The 13,332-nt window shown below is 38.9% G+C and overlaps 1 non-coding gene across 1 annotated transcript; it reads left to right on the top strand.

Moving 5' to 3' along the window:
• Positions 1-12,916: 12,916 nt before the first annotated feature.
• On the top strand, positions 12,917-13,020 carry LOC112774601 (small nucleolar RNA R71). The gene has a single exon (XR_003189080.1). It is a non-coding gene; the product is annotated as a small nucleolar RNA R71 (small nucleolar RNA).
• Positions 13,021-13,332: the final 312 nt, after the last annotated feature.

Genomic DNA, 13,332 nt, shown 5'->3' with positions numbered 1-13,332 from the left:
GGCTGTTTGAGATATCTATGCAAAAAACTGCGATGATCTGTGAGTGTGGTTTCTGGGATAGGCTGCATTGGAACTGGAACTTTAAGTGGAGAAAACGCTTCTTTGAGTGGGAATGTAAACACAGTGAGGAGCTTAACATTATGTTATTAGGTGTTGTTATATGTGCAGGTACAAAGGATGATTTAGTGTGGACATTCTCTGAAGACAGAGGATATTCAGTAAGGTCTTTCATAAAAATGGCCGAAGGAGTAAAGCTAGGAGTGGCAGAGGCAAGACATGTTTTTGATAAAATTTGGAGAGGAGTGGTTCCACCGAGGGTGGAAATTATGGTCTGGTTTGCATTTCTTAGCAGATTGAATGCCAAGCAAAGGCTCACTAAGCATAATATCAAAGATGCAAGTGAAGTGAAATGTATTCTGTGTAAACAGGTTGAGAAAGACGAAAACCACTTATTTATACATTGTGATTATTATATTGGAAAATTGTGGTGGAGTGCTATGAATTTAGCGGGTATATCCTGGGTAAATCCAGCAGAGCTGAAGGAACTTTTTCAAGCATGGTGCAATCAACAAGCAAAAGGAATGACAAGAAGAAGCTGGTTAAATTTGTTTTTTCCTATAATATGGTCAACATGGAGATTTAGGAACCTAATGCTATTTGAGAATAAGGTGGTAGCATGGGAACAAGCTTGGAAAATCTCATTGAGCCATTGGAATGAGTGGAATAATTTTAAAAACCAGTTAGAGAAGTGGAAGAATACTACACACAAAGCTCCAAACAGGATCAATTGTCTCCGCATTGTCTCAAGTCAGAGGACATGGTGGTTGTGTTATGAAATTATCTAGAAAAAGCATAGTTTTGCAGTAGGAGGATATTTAATTGATAAAAACCATAAATGGCTGGTGTTGTTATGTGAACTTGTTAATGCAAATTCTAGATTAAAGGCGGCTATTGAAGAAGTGGAAGTATCAATCCAATTCGTGCTCGAGGAGTCACTTAGTCCAGTCAATGAACTGATTTTCATAACCAGTTAGCAACATTTCATCAGTTGGCAAGGTGAAAGTAACAAGGCATAATGGAGTCTCAATTTTGAAAAGAACAAGTTCAAAAATTTTCTCCAACAGTTGGGAACAATACACCTAAAACACACAGATCCAAAGGAATTCACACATTTTGAACAATTAAAGAAATGGCTAATCAACAAGTGGATCAGAGGATACGGTGGGTAAAATAAAATTAGATACCAAATTGTTTGTTTGGAGATGTGTTTAATTTTGCAGGTCTCTTCGATTTAATGGTATTGCAAAAAAGGCCTTGAATGATTGCATGAAGTTGTAGCTGTAACTAACTAATCTTATGAGTTGGTAGAAAATATAGATATTTAGGTGATTTAGAGGATATACATAAACTTCTTTAGCTTTCATAAATTCTCAAACATGTTTTGTTACTCTCCTCCCTAAGTGGAGTCGAGATCTTGTGTACTGTCTTTAACAATAAAAAAAAAATTTCAATCACCACTTAATTCATTCGAAAACAGATTCAATGATAAAAAGAATGCACACGTTCACAAACATGATAGAAAGAGAGAGAAACTAATGAGAGGAATAAACTGTTTATCTCAAATCTTAAACATGAATAATCCATGGAAGAAAGCAATATTAATTAATCTTTACATACAAGCCTTTTCACTATACAAGTCTTACAAGTTCTCAATATCACTTATCCCTAAAACGCGCTTTTTATGGCATGTATGTTTCACGCATCTCCTTAACAGATTTTTCAATCAATCAACGTGCAAATATATAACTTCCTTTTTCGAATTTCTTCTGCGTTTTCTTGCCTTCTCTCTTTGATGCCAGGGCATCATAGGCTAGTTTCACTAGCATGTTTCTGTTAGTTTTAGTTGTTTTATGCATTTTCTTGAGCTTAAAGTAACCAAAAATGGTTAAATGAAGAACAAAGTAATGAACCATCCAAACAATATGATTTTGATGCAAATTCCATGAGTTTTAGTTATATTACTTAAATGCTATGAATGAAAGATTTCTCATGAAATTTTGCAGGACTTTGATGCAATTGTTTGGATGATTTCAGGGAAGAAGAGGCTAAGCAAGGAAGCAACAAAATCAATAAAGGAAGCTTGAATATCTCATGTGGAGTTTAAGTTCCAGTTTAAGCCTAAACTGGAGTTTAAACGCCAAAATCATGAAGGATAAGAAATGCTGGGATTGAAGTTTAACCTCCAGTTTGACCTCAAACTGGAGGTTAAACGCCAGAATGAAAAGCCTCACTTAAGGAGCATTCCACGTTTAACCTCCAGTTTGACCTCAAACTGGAGGTTAAACGCCAGAACCAGGAAGAGTACCAGGGGCCATTCCACGTTTAAGCTCCAGTTTGACTCAAACTGGAGCTTAAACGTGTTCGATAGTTTTTTCACTCCAGGGTTGCTCTCTCCATCTCCACGTTTAACCTCCAGTTTGACCCCAAACTGGAGGTTAAACGTGTTCGACACCTCCAGGGCCACCATTCCAAGCTTCCACGTTTAACCTCCAGTTTGACCTCAAACTGGAGGTTAAACGTGTTCGACTTCCAGTATGCCTCCACCCTTTTCCACGTTTAACCTCCAGTTTGACCTCAAACTGGAGGTTAAACGTGTTCGACCTCCAGGGCTGCCCTTCCTATCTCCACGTTTAAGCTTCAGTTTAACCTTAAACTGAAGCTTAAACGTGTTCGACTACATGACTCTCCAGGGCTACCTTCTTCCATTTCCACGTTTAAGCTTCAGTTTAACCTTAACTGAAGCTTAAACGTGCTTCTACAAATGGCCTCACTGGAAGTGTCTGGCGTTTAAGTTGCAGTTTAAGCTTAAACTACAACTTAAACGCCACTCTTGAAAAGGGTTTCTGGGCCAAAAATATTGTGATTTAAGTTAGTCTTTGAGCACAATTATTAACTTAAACTTACTTTGGTATGAAACCCAATTGAATATCATGGTTTATGGGATTGGGCCTGAAGGATTGATGAGTTTGAAATCTCAATTTATTGAGTCATGTGTCATTATTTGATTATCACTAAGTTGGCTCAATAAATGTTACAGGATCTGGATCAACAACCTCATCAAGATTATGGATCATAAACCCAAGGCAAAAGGAAAGCAAGGAGAGGCCTCAAAGCCCAAGAAGCACAACTGAAGCTCAATATAGAAAGTGTATAAATAGGATAGAAGTTAAGTTAGAAAAAAAAAACTTTTACTTTGACGTTTAGCTAGTTTCTTTTTCTTTGTAATTGAATTCAGAGCTATGATTCACTAAACCCCCTTTCATTGGGTTAGGGAGCTCTATTGTAATTCAATGAATCAATAATAGTTTATCTTCTTCTTCAATCTTTTCTCTTGAATTTCGTTAGAAAGCTTCTCGATCTAATTCCATTGAGTAGTTGTCTTGGGAAAGAGACTACTCATACTTGGAATCCTTCGGAGCCTTGGGAAAGGAATGGAGGATTCATGCTAGAGAAGCTTTCTCACAGTGGATTGGATTGGGGTTTGGATGGATATTGTGACATGTAATCCTACCAAATTGTGGTTCATGAAATTGTGTGGTATAATCAGTGATCAAGCATCATCTCTTCTTATGAACATTTAAACCAAGGGATTGGGAATTTGTTTGTTTTTAGAGAGCATTGGTGAGCCAAGGAATTGGGATCCAATCATATAAGATTGCCAAGCAAAATTCAATGAATGCATTGGTTGAGGAAGAGATTTACATGTTTTGATTCGGAGATTTCAATATCTCCTAAACCCAATGAATTCCCCATTTCTGATTTCCACTTTCTCTTTACATTCTGCAATTCAATTCTTGCAATCATCCCCATTCCCTTTTAATTTCAGCAATTTACATTCTGCTCTTTAATTCATGCAATTTAAGATTCAGCCATTTAATTTTCTTGTCATTTACTTTTCCCGCCAATTTTACATTCCGCAATTCTCATCTCAAATCTTGATTCCGCTCAACTAGAACACACTTCTAATCCGAATTGCTCACTCAACCAATCCTTGTGGGATTCGACCTCACTCTATTGTGAGTTTTTACTTGACGACGATAACCGGTGCACTTGCCGGAAGGAATTTTGCCGATCGTGCAATTTCCTAAATCGTAGCATAACACGTTTATGCGCATCAAGTTTATGCTACGATTTAGGAAATTGCACGATCGGCAAAATTCCTTCCGGCAAGTGCACCGGTTATCGTCGTCAAGTAAAAACTCACAATAGAGTGAGGTCGAATCCCACAAGGATTGGTTGAGTGAGCAATTCGGATTAGAAGTGTGTTCTAGTTGAGCGGAATCAAGATTTGAGATGAGAATTGCGGAATGTAAAATTGGCGGGAAAAGTAAATGACAAGAAAATTAAATGGCTGAATCTTAAATTGCATGAATTAAAGAGCAGAATGTAAATTGCTGAAATTAAAAGGGAATGGGGATGATTGCAAGAATTGAATTGCAGAATGTAAAGAGAAAGTGGAAATCAGAAATGGGGAATTCATTGGGTTTAGGAGATATTGAAATCTCCGAATCAAAACATGTAAATCTCTTCCTCAACCAATGCATTCATTGAATTTTGCTTGGCAATCTTATATGATTGGATCCCAATTCCTTGGCTCACCAATGCTCTCTAAAAACAAACAAATTCCCAATCCCTTGGTTTAAATGTTCATAAGAAGAGATGATGCTTGATCACTGATTATACCACACAATTTCATGAACCACAATTTGGTAGGATTACATGTCACAATATCCATCCAAACCCCAATCCAATCCACTGTGAGAAAGCTTCTCTAGCATGAATCCTCCATTCCTTTCCCAAGGCTCCGAAGGATTCCAAGTATGAGTAGTCTCTTTCCCAAGACAACTACTCAATGGAATTAGATCGAGAAGCTTTCTAACGAAATTCAAGAGAAAAGATTGAAGAAGAAGATAAACTATTATTGATTCATTGAATTACAATAGAGCTCCCTAACCCAATGAAAGGGGGTTTAGTGAATCATAGCTCTGAATTCAATTACAAAGAAAAAGAAACTAGCTAAACGTCAAAGTAAAAGTTTTTTTTTTTCTAACTTAACTTCTATCCTATTTATACACTTTCTATATTGAGCTTCAGTTGTGCTTCTTGGGCTTTGAGGCCTCTCCTTGCTTTCCTTTTACCTTGGGTTTATGATCCATAATCTTGATGAGGTTGTTGATCCAGATCCTGTAACATTTATTGAGCCAACTTAGTGATAATCAAATAATGACACATGACTCAATAAATTGAGATTTCAAACTCATCAATCCTTCAGGCCCAATCCCATAAACCATGATATTCAATTGGGTTTCATACCAAAGTAAGTTTAAGTTAATAATTGTGCTCAAAGACTAACTTAAATCACAATATTTTTGGCCCAGAAACCCTTTTCAAGAGTGGCGTTTAAGTTGTAGTTTAAGCTTAAACTGCAACTTAAACGCCAGACACTTCCAGTGAGGCCATTTGTAGAAGCACGTTTAAGCTTCAGTTAAGGTTAAACTGAAGCTTAAACGTGGAAATGGAAGAAGGTAGCCCTGGAGAGTCATGTAGTCGAACACGTTTAAGCTTCAGTTTAAGGTTAAACTGAAGCTTAAACGTGGAGATAGGAAGGGCAGCCCTGGAGGTCGAACACGTTTAACCTCCAGTTTGAGGTCAAACTGGAGGTTAAACGTGGAAAAGGGTGGAGGCATACTGGAAGTCGAACACGTTTAACCTCCAGTTTGAGGTCAAACTGGAGGTTAAACGTGGAAGCTTGGAATGGTGGCCCTGGAGGTGTCGAACACGTTTAACCTCCAGTTTGGGGTCAAACTGGAGGTTAAACGTGGAGATGGAGAGAGCAACCCTGGAGTGAAAAAACTATCGAACACGTTTAAGCTCCAGTTTGAGTCAAACTGGAGCTTAAACGTGGAATGGCCCCTGGTACTCTTCCTGGTTCTGGCGTTTAACCTCCAGTTTGAGGTCAAACTGGAGGTTAAACGTGGAACTCCTCCCTGGGTGGCATACTCATTCTGGCGTTTAACCTCCAGTTTGAGGTCAAACTGGAGGTTAAACGTGGAATGCTCCTTAAGTGAGGCTTTTCATTCTGGCGTTTAACCTCCAGTTTGAGGTCAAACTGGAGGTTAAACTTCAATCCCAGCATTTCTTATCCTTCATGATTTTGGCGTTTAAACTCCAGTTTAGGCTTAAACTGGAACTTAAACTCCACATGAGATATTCAAGCTTCCTTTATTGATTTTGTTGCTTCCTTGCTTAGCCTCTTCTTCCCTGAAATCATCCAAACAATTGCATCAAAGTCCTGCAAAATTTCATGAGAAATCTTTCATTCATAGCATTTAAGTAATATAACTAAAACTCATGGAATTTGCATCAAAATCATATTGTTTGGATGGTTCATTACTTTGTTCTTCATTTAACCATTTTTGGTTACTTTAAGCTCAAGAAAATGCATAAAACAACTAAAACTAACAGAAACATGCTAGTGAAACTAGCCTATGATGCCCTGGCATCACAACACCAAACTTAATACTTGCTTGTCCCTAAGCAAGTCCTGAGTTATTTGAGAAGAAAGTATGAACAGAAAGTAATTACATTGGCTATATTAGCAAGCATTTGAAGTTCATCAGAAGGGTTCTATGCAGAAAGTTGCAGCATCACTTTTTCATACTTATCAGGTAGGATTATCACTTTTTCATTGCATCCATCAAAAATTGCTATGGCCTCCTGTTATTCTTATGTCTTTGGCACTTTTCTTTTGTTTTTCTTTTCCTTTTCTTAGAGCTTCTTTTGCTCCTTGTTTGCTTAGTGTCATGTGTTGCACAAGCCTTTGGCATTTTCTTTTTCTTATCAGTGCACTACACATATCCACTTTAGGCATTTTAGTTCACATTTCTTCTTGAGACATTGGTGCCCAGCACCTCTTTGTGTGACTAAATGTTTTGTATTGAGGTTGCTCTTGATAATGGACTTTTGGTTGATAATCCCGGGTTAGTTAACCCAAGTTACCAAGTGTTGAAACACTCCTCAGAACCTATTCATCCAAGCATATCCTTAATACATAAACACCACAGGCATTTGTCTCAGAAGTTCAAACCATTGGTGCCTAGCTTATTTTCTCAAATTTTTTTTTTTTTTGCTTTTTGGTTGCCTTTTTCCGTGGCTTTTTCTTTTCCTTTTTCTTTCTTTTTCATGGCCAAAGACATTTATTCATCAAGATCCATAGACAATTTTTACTTCTACATAAAAAATGATAATTCTACACTTCTAATTTTAGTGATGTGACTAAACAATCAAGCATGCATACCACCACTTAATTCTACTTGATTTGTCACTAATTTAGCCAAGTTACTGTTGTTCAAACTTTTCTTTTATTTTTGAAACAGAACAAGCATGGCACGCACTTGTTTAAGAAGGTGAAGTTATATCCAAACATCTAAGCATTCACTTTATTCAAAGCAATTAACAAAAAAAACTACACATTCCAGAAAGATTCAACATTTACAGTTTAAACCAGAACACGCATGCTTTTGTTTAACCATTTTAAAGAATTATCAAGGAATAATACCACCTTGTGAAATTCCTTGTTTTCTCTTTGTTGTCAGGAAACACTTTGATTTCTCCTTCTTCTTCCTAAATGTTGCTTCTTGCTTTAAGGTTCTTGTTCCTTTCCTGCAAAGAGTAATGAAGTTGCTTGCTCCTCAAGCACTTAAGTGGTTAGCTCAACTATGTGTGGGTAAGTATCGGATTCTTAAGTTGGTGTGTGAACACCAAACTTAGTCTCCCACTTACTTCTCTGTGTTCTTTGAATCCTTGAGTTATCTTGGAATGATGTTGCTACTAAGGGTTTTAAGCATTTCTGTGACTGCTTAGAATAGTTGTTCCTTTCACATAATTCAAAGGTTGTTGTGTTCAGTTGATCTTTATGGTGGAACACCAAACTTAGAGTCACACATTCCCCTTTGACTTATGGAGCCATGAATTCATTGTTTGGTGTGAAACACCAAACTTAATTCTTTGCAATGCACAGAAACTACTTTACCCCTTTTATTGAAACAAATAAAAGAAACAGCAAAAAGGTATTACCTCAGGTTGGGTTGCCTCCCAACAAGCGCTTGTTTAACGTCATTAGCTTGACGGTCAGCTTCCTCAGTTGAGGTGATATTTAACTTTGTCCTTCTCCTCCACATCTCCCAAGTAATGTTTGAGTCTTTGACCGTTAACAATGAAGGTTCGTTGCGACTTTTCTTCCATGATTTCTACTTGTCCATAGTTGGAGACCTTGGTGACAAAGAATGGTCCAGACCACCTTGATTTTAACTTCCCTGGAAATAGCTTTAGCCTAGAATTGTAGAGCAATACTTTTTGCCCTTCTTTAAATGTCCTTGGGGCTATGTTGCTGTCATGCTTCTTCTTTGCTCTTTCTTTGTAAATTTTGGCATTCTCATAAGCTTCCGCTCTGAATTCTTCCAATTCTTGAATTTGCAACATCCTTCTTTCTCCAGCGGCTTTGTTGTCCAAGTTCAGAAGTTTCAAGGCCCAGTATGCCTTGTGCTCCAACTCCAGTGGCAGATGGCAAGCTTTTCCATATACTAGTTGGTAAGGAGACATTCCAATTGGTGTTTTGAAAGCTGTCCTATATGCCCAAAGAGCATCATCTAGCTTAATCGACCAGTCCTTTCTTGAAGTTCCCACAGTTTTTTCCAGGATTCTTTTGAGTTCTCTGTTAGATATTTCGGCTTGCCCACTTGTCTGTGGATGGTATGGTGTGGCTACCCTGTGTTTGACTCCATATTTTAGGAGCAATGCCTCTAATGGTTTGTTGCAAAAGTGGCTTCCTCCATCACTGATGATTGCTCTTGGAACCCCAAAACGGCAAAAAATGTGTTTTCTGAGGAAGTTCATGACTACCTTATTATCATTGGTTGGAGTTGCTATTGCTTCAACCCATTTGGAGACATAATCTACTGCCACAAGAATGTAATTATTCGAGTATGAGGAGGGAAATGGTCCCATGAAATCTATCCCCCATACATCAAACAATTCAAGTTCCAGAATGAATTGTTGTGGCAATTCATTTCTTCTTGGCAGGTTCCCAGCTTTCTGGCATTCAGGGCAGTGCTTCACTAATTCTTTTGCATCTTTGAAAATAGTAGGCCAATAAAAACCACACTGCAACACCTTAGCTGCTGTTCTTTCCCCTGCAAAGTGCCCTCCATAAGTGGAGCCATGGCAGTCCCATAAAACTTCCCTTCCTTCTTCCTCGGATATGCATCTTCTGAGTATGCCATCGGAACATTTTTTGAACAAGCATGGTTCGTCCCAGATGAAGTATTTGGCATCATTTACCAATTTCTTCTTTTGATGTTTGTTAAATTCCAAAGGTAAACTCCCAGTGGCCTTGAAGTTTGCTATGTCTGCAAACCAGGGTGCTTTGTGAATTAGCATGAGTTGTTCATCAGGAAAACACTCATTTACATGTGTGCTTTGTGTGCTTCCTTCTTCACATGGTATCCTTGATAAATGATCTGCCACCTTGTTCTCTACACCCTTCTTGTCTTTGATTTCAATGTCAAATTCCTGCAACAAAAGAACCCATCTAATAAGTCTCGGTTTAGATTCTTGTTTGGCAAGTAAATATTTTAACGCTGAATGATCAGTGAAAACAATGACTTTAGATCCAATGAGATAAGATCTAAATTTTTCAAACGCAAAGACTATTGCCAAGAGTTCTTTTTCAGTGGTTGTGTAATTCCTTTGGTTAGCATTCAAGACTTTACTGGCATAATAAATCACATGTACCAAATTGTCTTTCCTTTGTCCTAACACTGCCCCAATAGCAAGGTCTGATGCATCACACATCAGTTCAAACGGTAAGTTCCAATCAGGTGGGGCAATGATAGGTGCAGAGGAAAGTTTTTGCTTCAAAAGTTCAAAGGCTAACATGCAATTTCCATCAAATACAAAGGGTGTATCAGAGACAAGCAAGTTACTCAAAGGTTTGGCTATTTTAGAAAAGTCTCTAATAAACCTTCTGTAAAAACCAGCGTGGCCCAAAAAGCTCCTAACTGCCTTGACATTACTTGGTGGAGGTAGTTTTTCAATGATTTCCACCTTAGCTCTGTCCACCTCCATGCCTCTATTAGAGATTTTGTGGCCAAGGACTATTCCTTCTGTGACCATGAAATGACACTTTTCCCAGTTTAATACTAGATTAGTCTCTTGGCACCTCTTAAGCACCAAGGCAAGGTGGTGTAGGCAGCTGGGAAAAGAATCCCCAAACACAGAAAAATCGTCCATGAAGACCTCAATAAATTTTTCAATCATGTCCGAAAAGATGGACAGCATGCATCTTTGGAAAGTGGCAGGTGCATTGCACAATCCAAAGGGCATGCGTCTATAAGCAAAAACTCCATATGGACAAACAAATGATGTTTTCTCTTGATCACTAGGATCAACTACTATTTGGTTGTAGCCTGAATATCCATCCAAGAAACAATAGTAAGCATGTCCGGCAAGCCTTTCAAGCATCTGATCCATGAATGGGAGTGGGAAATGATCTTTTCTGGTGGCTTCATTGAGCTTCCTGTAGTCTATGCACATCCTCCACCCAGTAACGGTTCTTGTGGGTATGAGTTCGTTCTTCTCATTTGGCACCACCGTTATGCCACCTTTCTTGGGAACTACATGGATGGGACTAACCCATGGGCTATCAGAAATGGGATAGATTACCCCTGCCTGCCATAACTTCCTCACTTCCTTTTGTACCACTTCTTTCATGACGGGATTCAATCTTCTTTGAGCTTGAATGGAGGGTCTAGCATCTTCTTCTAACAAGATTTTATGCATGCATATGGATGAACTTATCCCCTTCAAATCAGCTAGGGTCCATCCAATGGCATCTTGATGAGTTTGCAGCACCTTGATCAATTCTTCTTCTTGTTCTTGGCTCAAGGCCGAGCTAATGATAACAGGGTGACTCTCATCACTACCCAAGTATGCATACTTGAGATTAGGGGGCAATGCTTTGAGCTCAGGTTTTGGTGCTTCCTTTTCTTCTTTCACTTTCTCTGGCCTGCTTAGCATAGTTGTGTCATCATCCTTGATATCACTAACTTCAATATCCTTGGTGAGCTCCTCCTCTGCCACTTCCTTTATTGTTTCCTCAAAAGTTTCTTGTACTGCAATGTCCACTACATCAACCCTCATGCATTCCCTTAGTGATTCTGATGGATAGCTCATTGCCTTGAATACATTAAACACCAATTTCTCATCATGGAGTCTAAGAGTGAGTTCACCCTTTTGTACATCTATGATGGCTCCAGCAGTAGCTAGGAAGGGTCTTCCCAGAATTATTGAAGCTTTGGCTTCTTCCTCCATATCTAACACCACAAAATCAGCAGGAAATATAAATTCTCCCACCTTCACCAACAAATTCTCAACTATTCCATGAGGGAATTTAAAAGTTCGATCTGCCAATTGGAGGGCCATTCTTGTTGGTTTGGCCTCTTCAATCTTCATTCTTTTCATCATTGTTAGCGACATCAAATTGATGCTGGCCCCTAAATCACACAAGGCCTTCTCCACCATGACTTCTCCTATAATACAGGGGATTTGGAAACTGCCTGGGTCCTTCAATTTCTGAGGCAATTTGTGCTGAATGATGGCACTGCATTCTTCGGTTAACAACACAGTTTCCTCATTTCTCCAGCTTCTCTTCTTGGTCATCAATTCTTTTAAGAATTTTGCATAGAGTGGCATTTGCTCTATTGCTTCAGCAAAGGGAATGTTGATTTGAAGCTTCTTGAAAATCTCCAAGAACCTGGAGAATTGGCCATCCTTTTCACTTTTCATCAAACGTTGAGGATAAGGTGCTTTAGGTGTGTAAGGCTTCAAGATCTCTTTTTCTTTTTCTTTTGTTGCAAACGGTGTAACAGATTGTCCTTGTTCTTTGTCTTTCACATTTTCCTTTACTTCATCCTCTGTGGTTTCCCTTGAAATCTCCTTTAGATTCTTTCCACTTCTGAGGGTTATGGCCTTACATTCCTCCCTTGCAATAGCCTTAACAGTATGAGAACTGCTTGTCCCAGGGGCTTGCTTAGTCAAATACAAAATTTGATTTTCTAGCTTCTGGATGGCAGCTCCTTGGTTTTGCAAGTTAGAATTTACTTCTTCCTTAAAAGCCTTTAATTCAATTATGTCTTGGCTCATGGTTGCAAGCATTCCTTCCATCCGGTTTAATTGATCTTGAAATTGTTGGTTCGGATTAGGTTGGGTATGTTGATTATTTTGGCCATGATATGATGATTGGGGGTAAGTGTTTTGTGTGGCTTGGTATGATCTTTGGTTGGAGTTTTGGTATGTGGAATTGTTTTGTTGGTTGTGGTTGTAAGGTTTGTGGTTTTGTGGTTGGGTTTGTTGGTTTCCCCACCCAAAGTTTGGGTGGTTTCTCCAGCCTGGGTTGTAAGTGTTGGAGTGTGGATCATATGATTGCCTTTGTTGGTTTCCCACATAGTTAACCTCATCCCAATCACCTCCTTCAATGCCTACTTCCTCTTGATCTTGTGTGTGTATTGCAGTCACTTGCTTTGTTTCTAATTGCCTGGTAAGCTCTGCTAGTTGCTTGGCAAACACCTTGTTTTGGGCTAGAATTGTATCAACATGGTTCAGCTCCATGACTCCCTTAGTGTTGTGCCTTTCTGATGCATAGTAGTACTCATTCTCAGCCACTGTCTCGATCACTTCAATGGCTTCTTCCACGGTCTTTTTCTTGTTCAATGAACCTCCTGATGAATGGTCTACAGCCTTCCTTGATTCATAAGAGAGCCCATCATAGAAGATGTGCAATTGCACCCAATCATGGAACATGTTTGGTGGGCATTTCCTTGTCAAGTCCTTGAATCTCTCCCATGCCTCGTAGAGAGTTTCACCATCTTGTTGTCTAAAAGTTTGGACCTCAGATCGAAGCCTATTGACCTTTTGTGGAGGGTAGAAACGTGCCAGAAACTTGCCTTCCACCTCATTCCATGTGGTTAGACTCCCCCTTGGGAATGATTCCAGCCACTTAGCTGCCTTGTCCCTAAGTGAAAATGGGAACAAGAGCAGTTTATAGGCATCTTCCTGGACTCCATTGGACTTCACAGTGTCACAAATTCTCAGGAATTTTGTGAGATGTTGGTTTGGGTCTTCATTAGCACTTCCTCCAAAGGAACAATGATTTTCCACCAATGATATTAGCTGTGGCTTGAGCTCAAAATTGTTGGCCTGAATGGGTGGTTTTCT

Source organism: Arachis hypogaea, chromosome 18 (genome assembly GCF_003086295.3).
Source record: "Arachis hypogaea cultivar Tifrunner chromosome 18, arahy.Tifrunner.gnm2.J5K5, whole genome shotgun sequence".
Lineage (NCBI taxonomy): Eukaryota > Viridiplantae > Streptophyta > Magnoliopsida > Fabales > Fabaceae > Arachis > Arachis hypogaea.
Note: the sequence above shows the minus strand (reverse complement) of the source record. Positions and strands in the feature narration are given on the sequence as shown.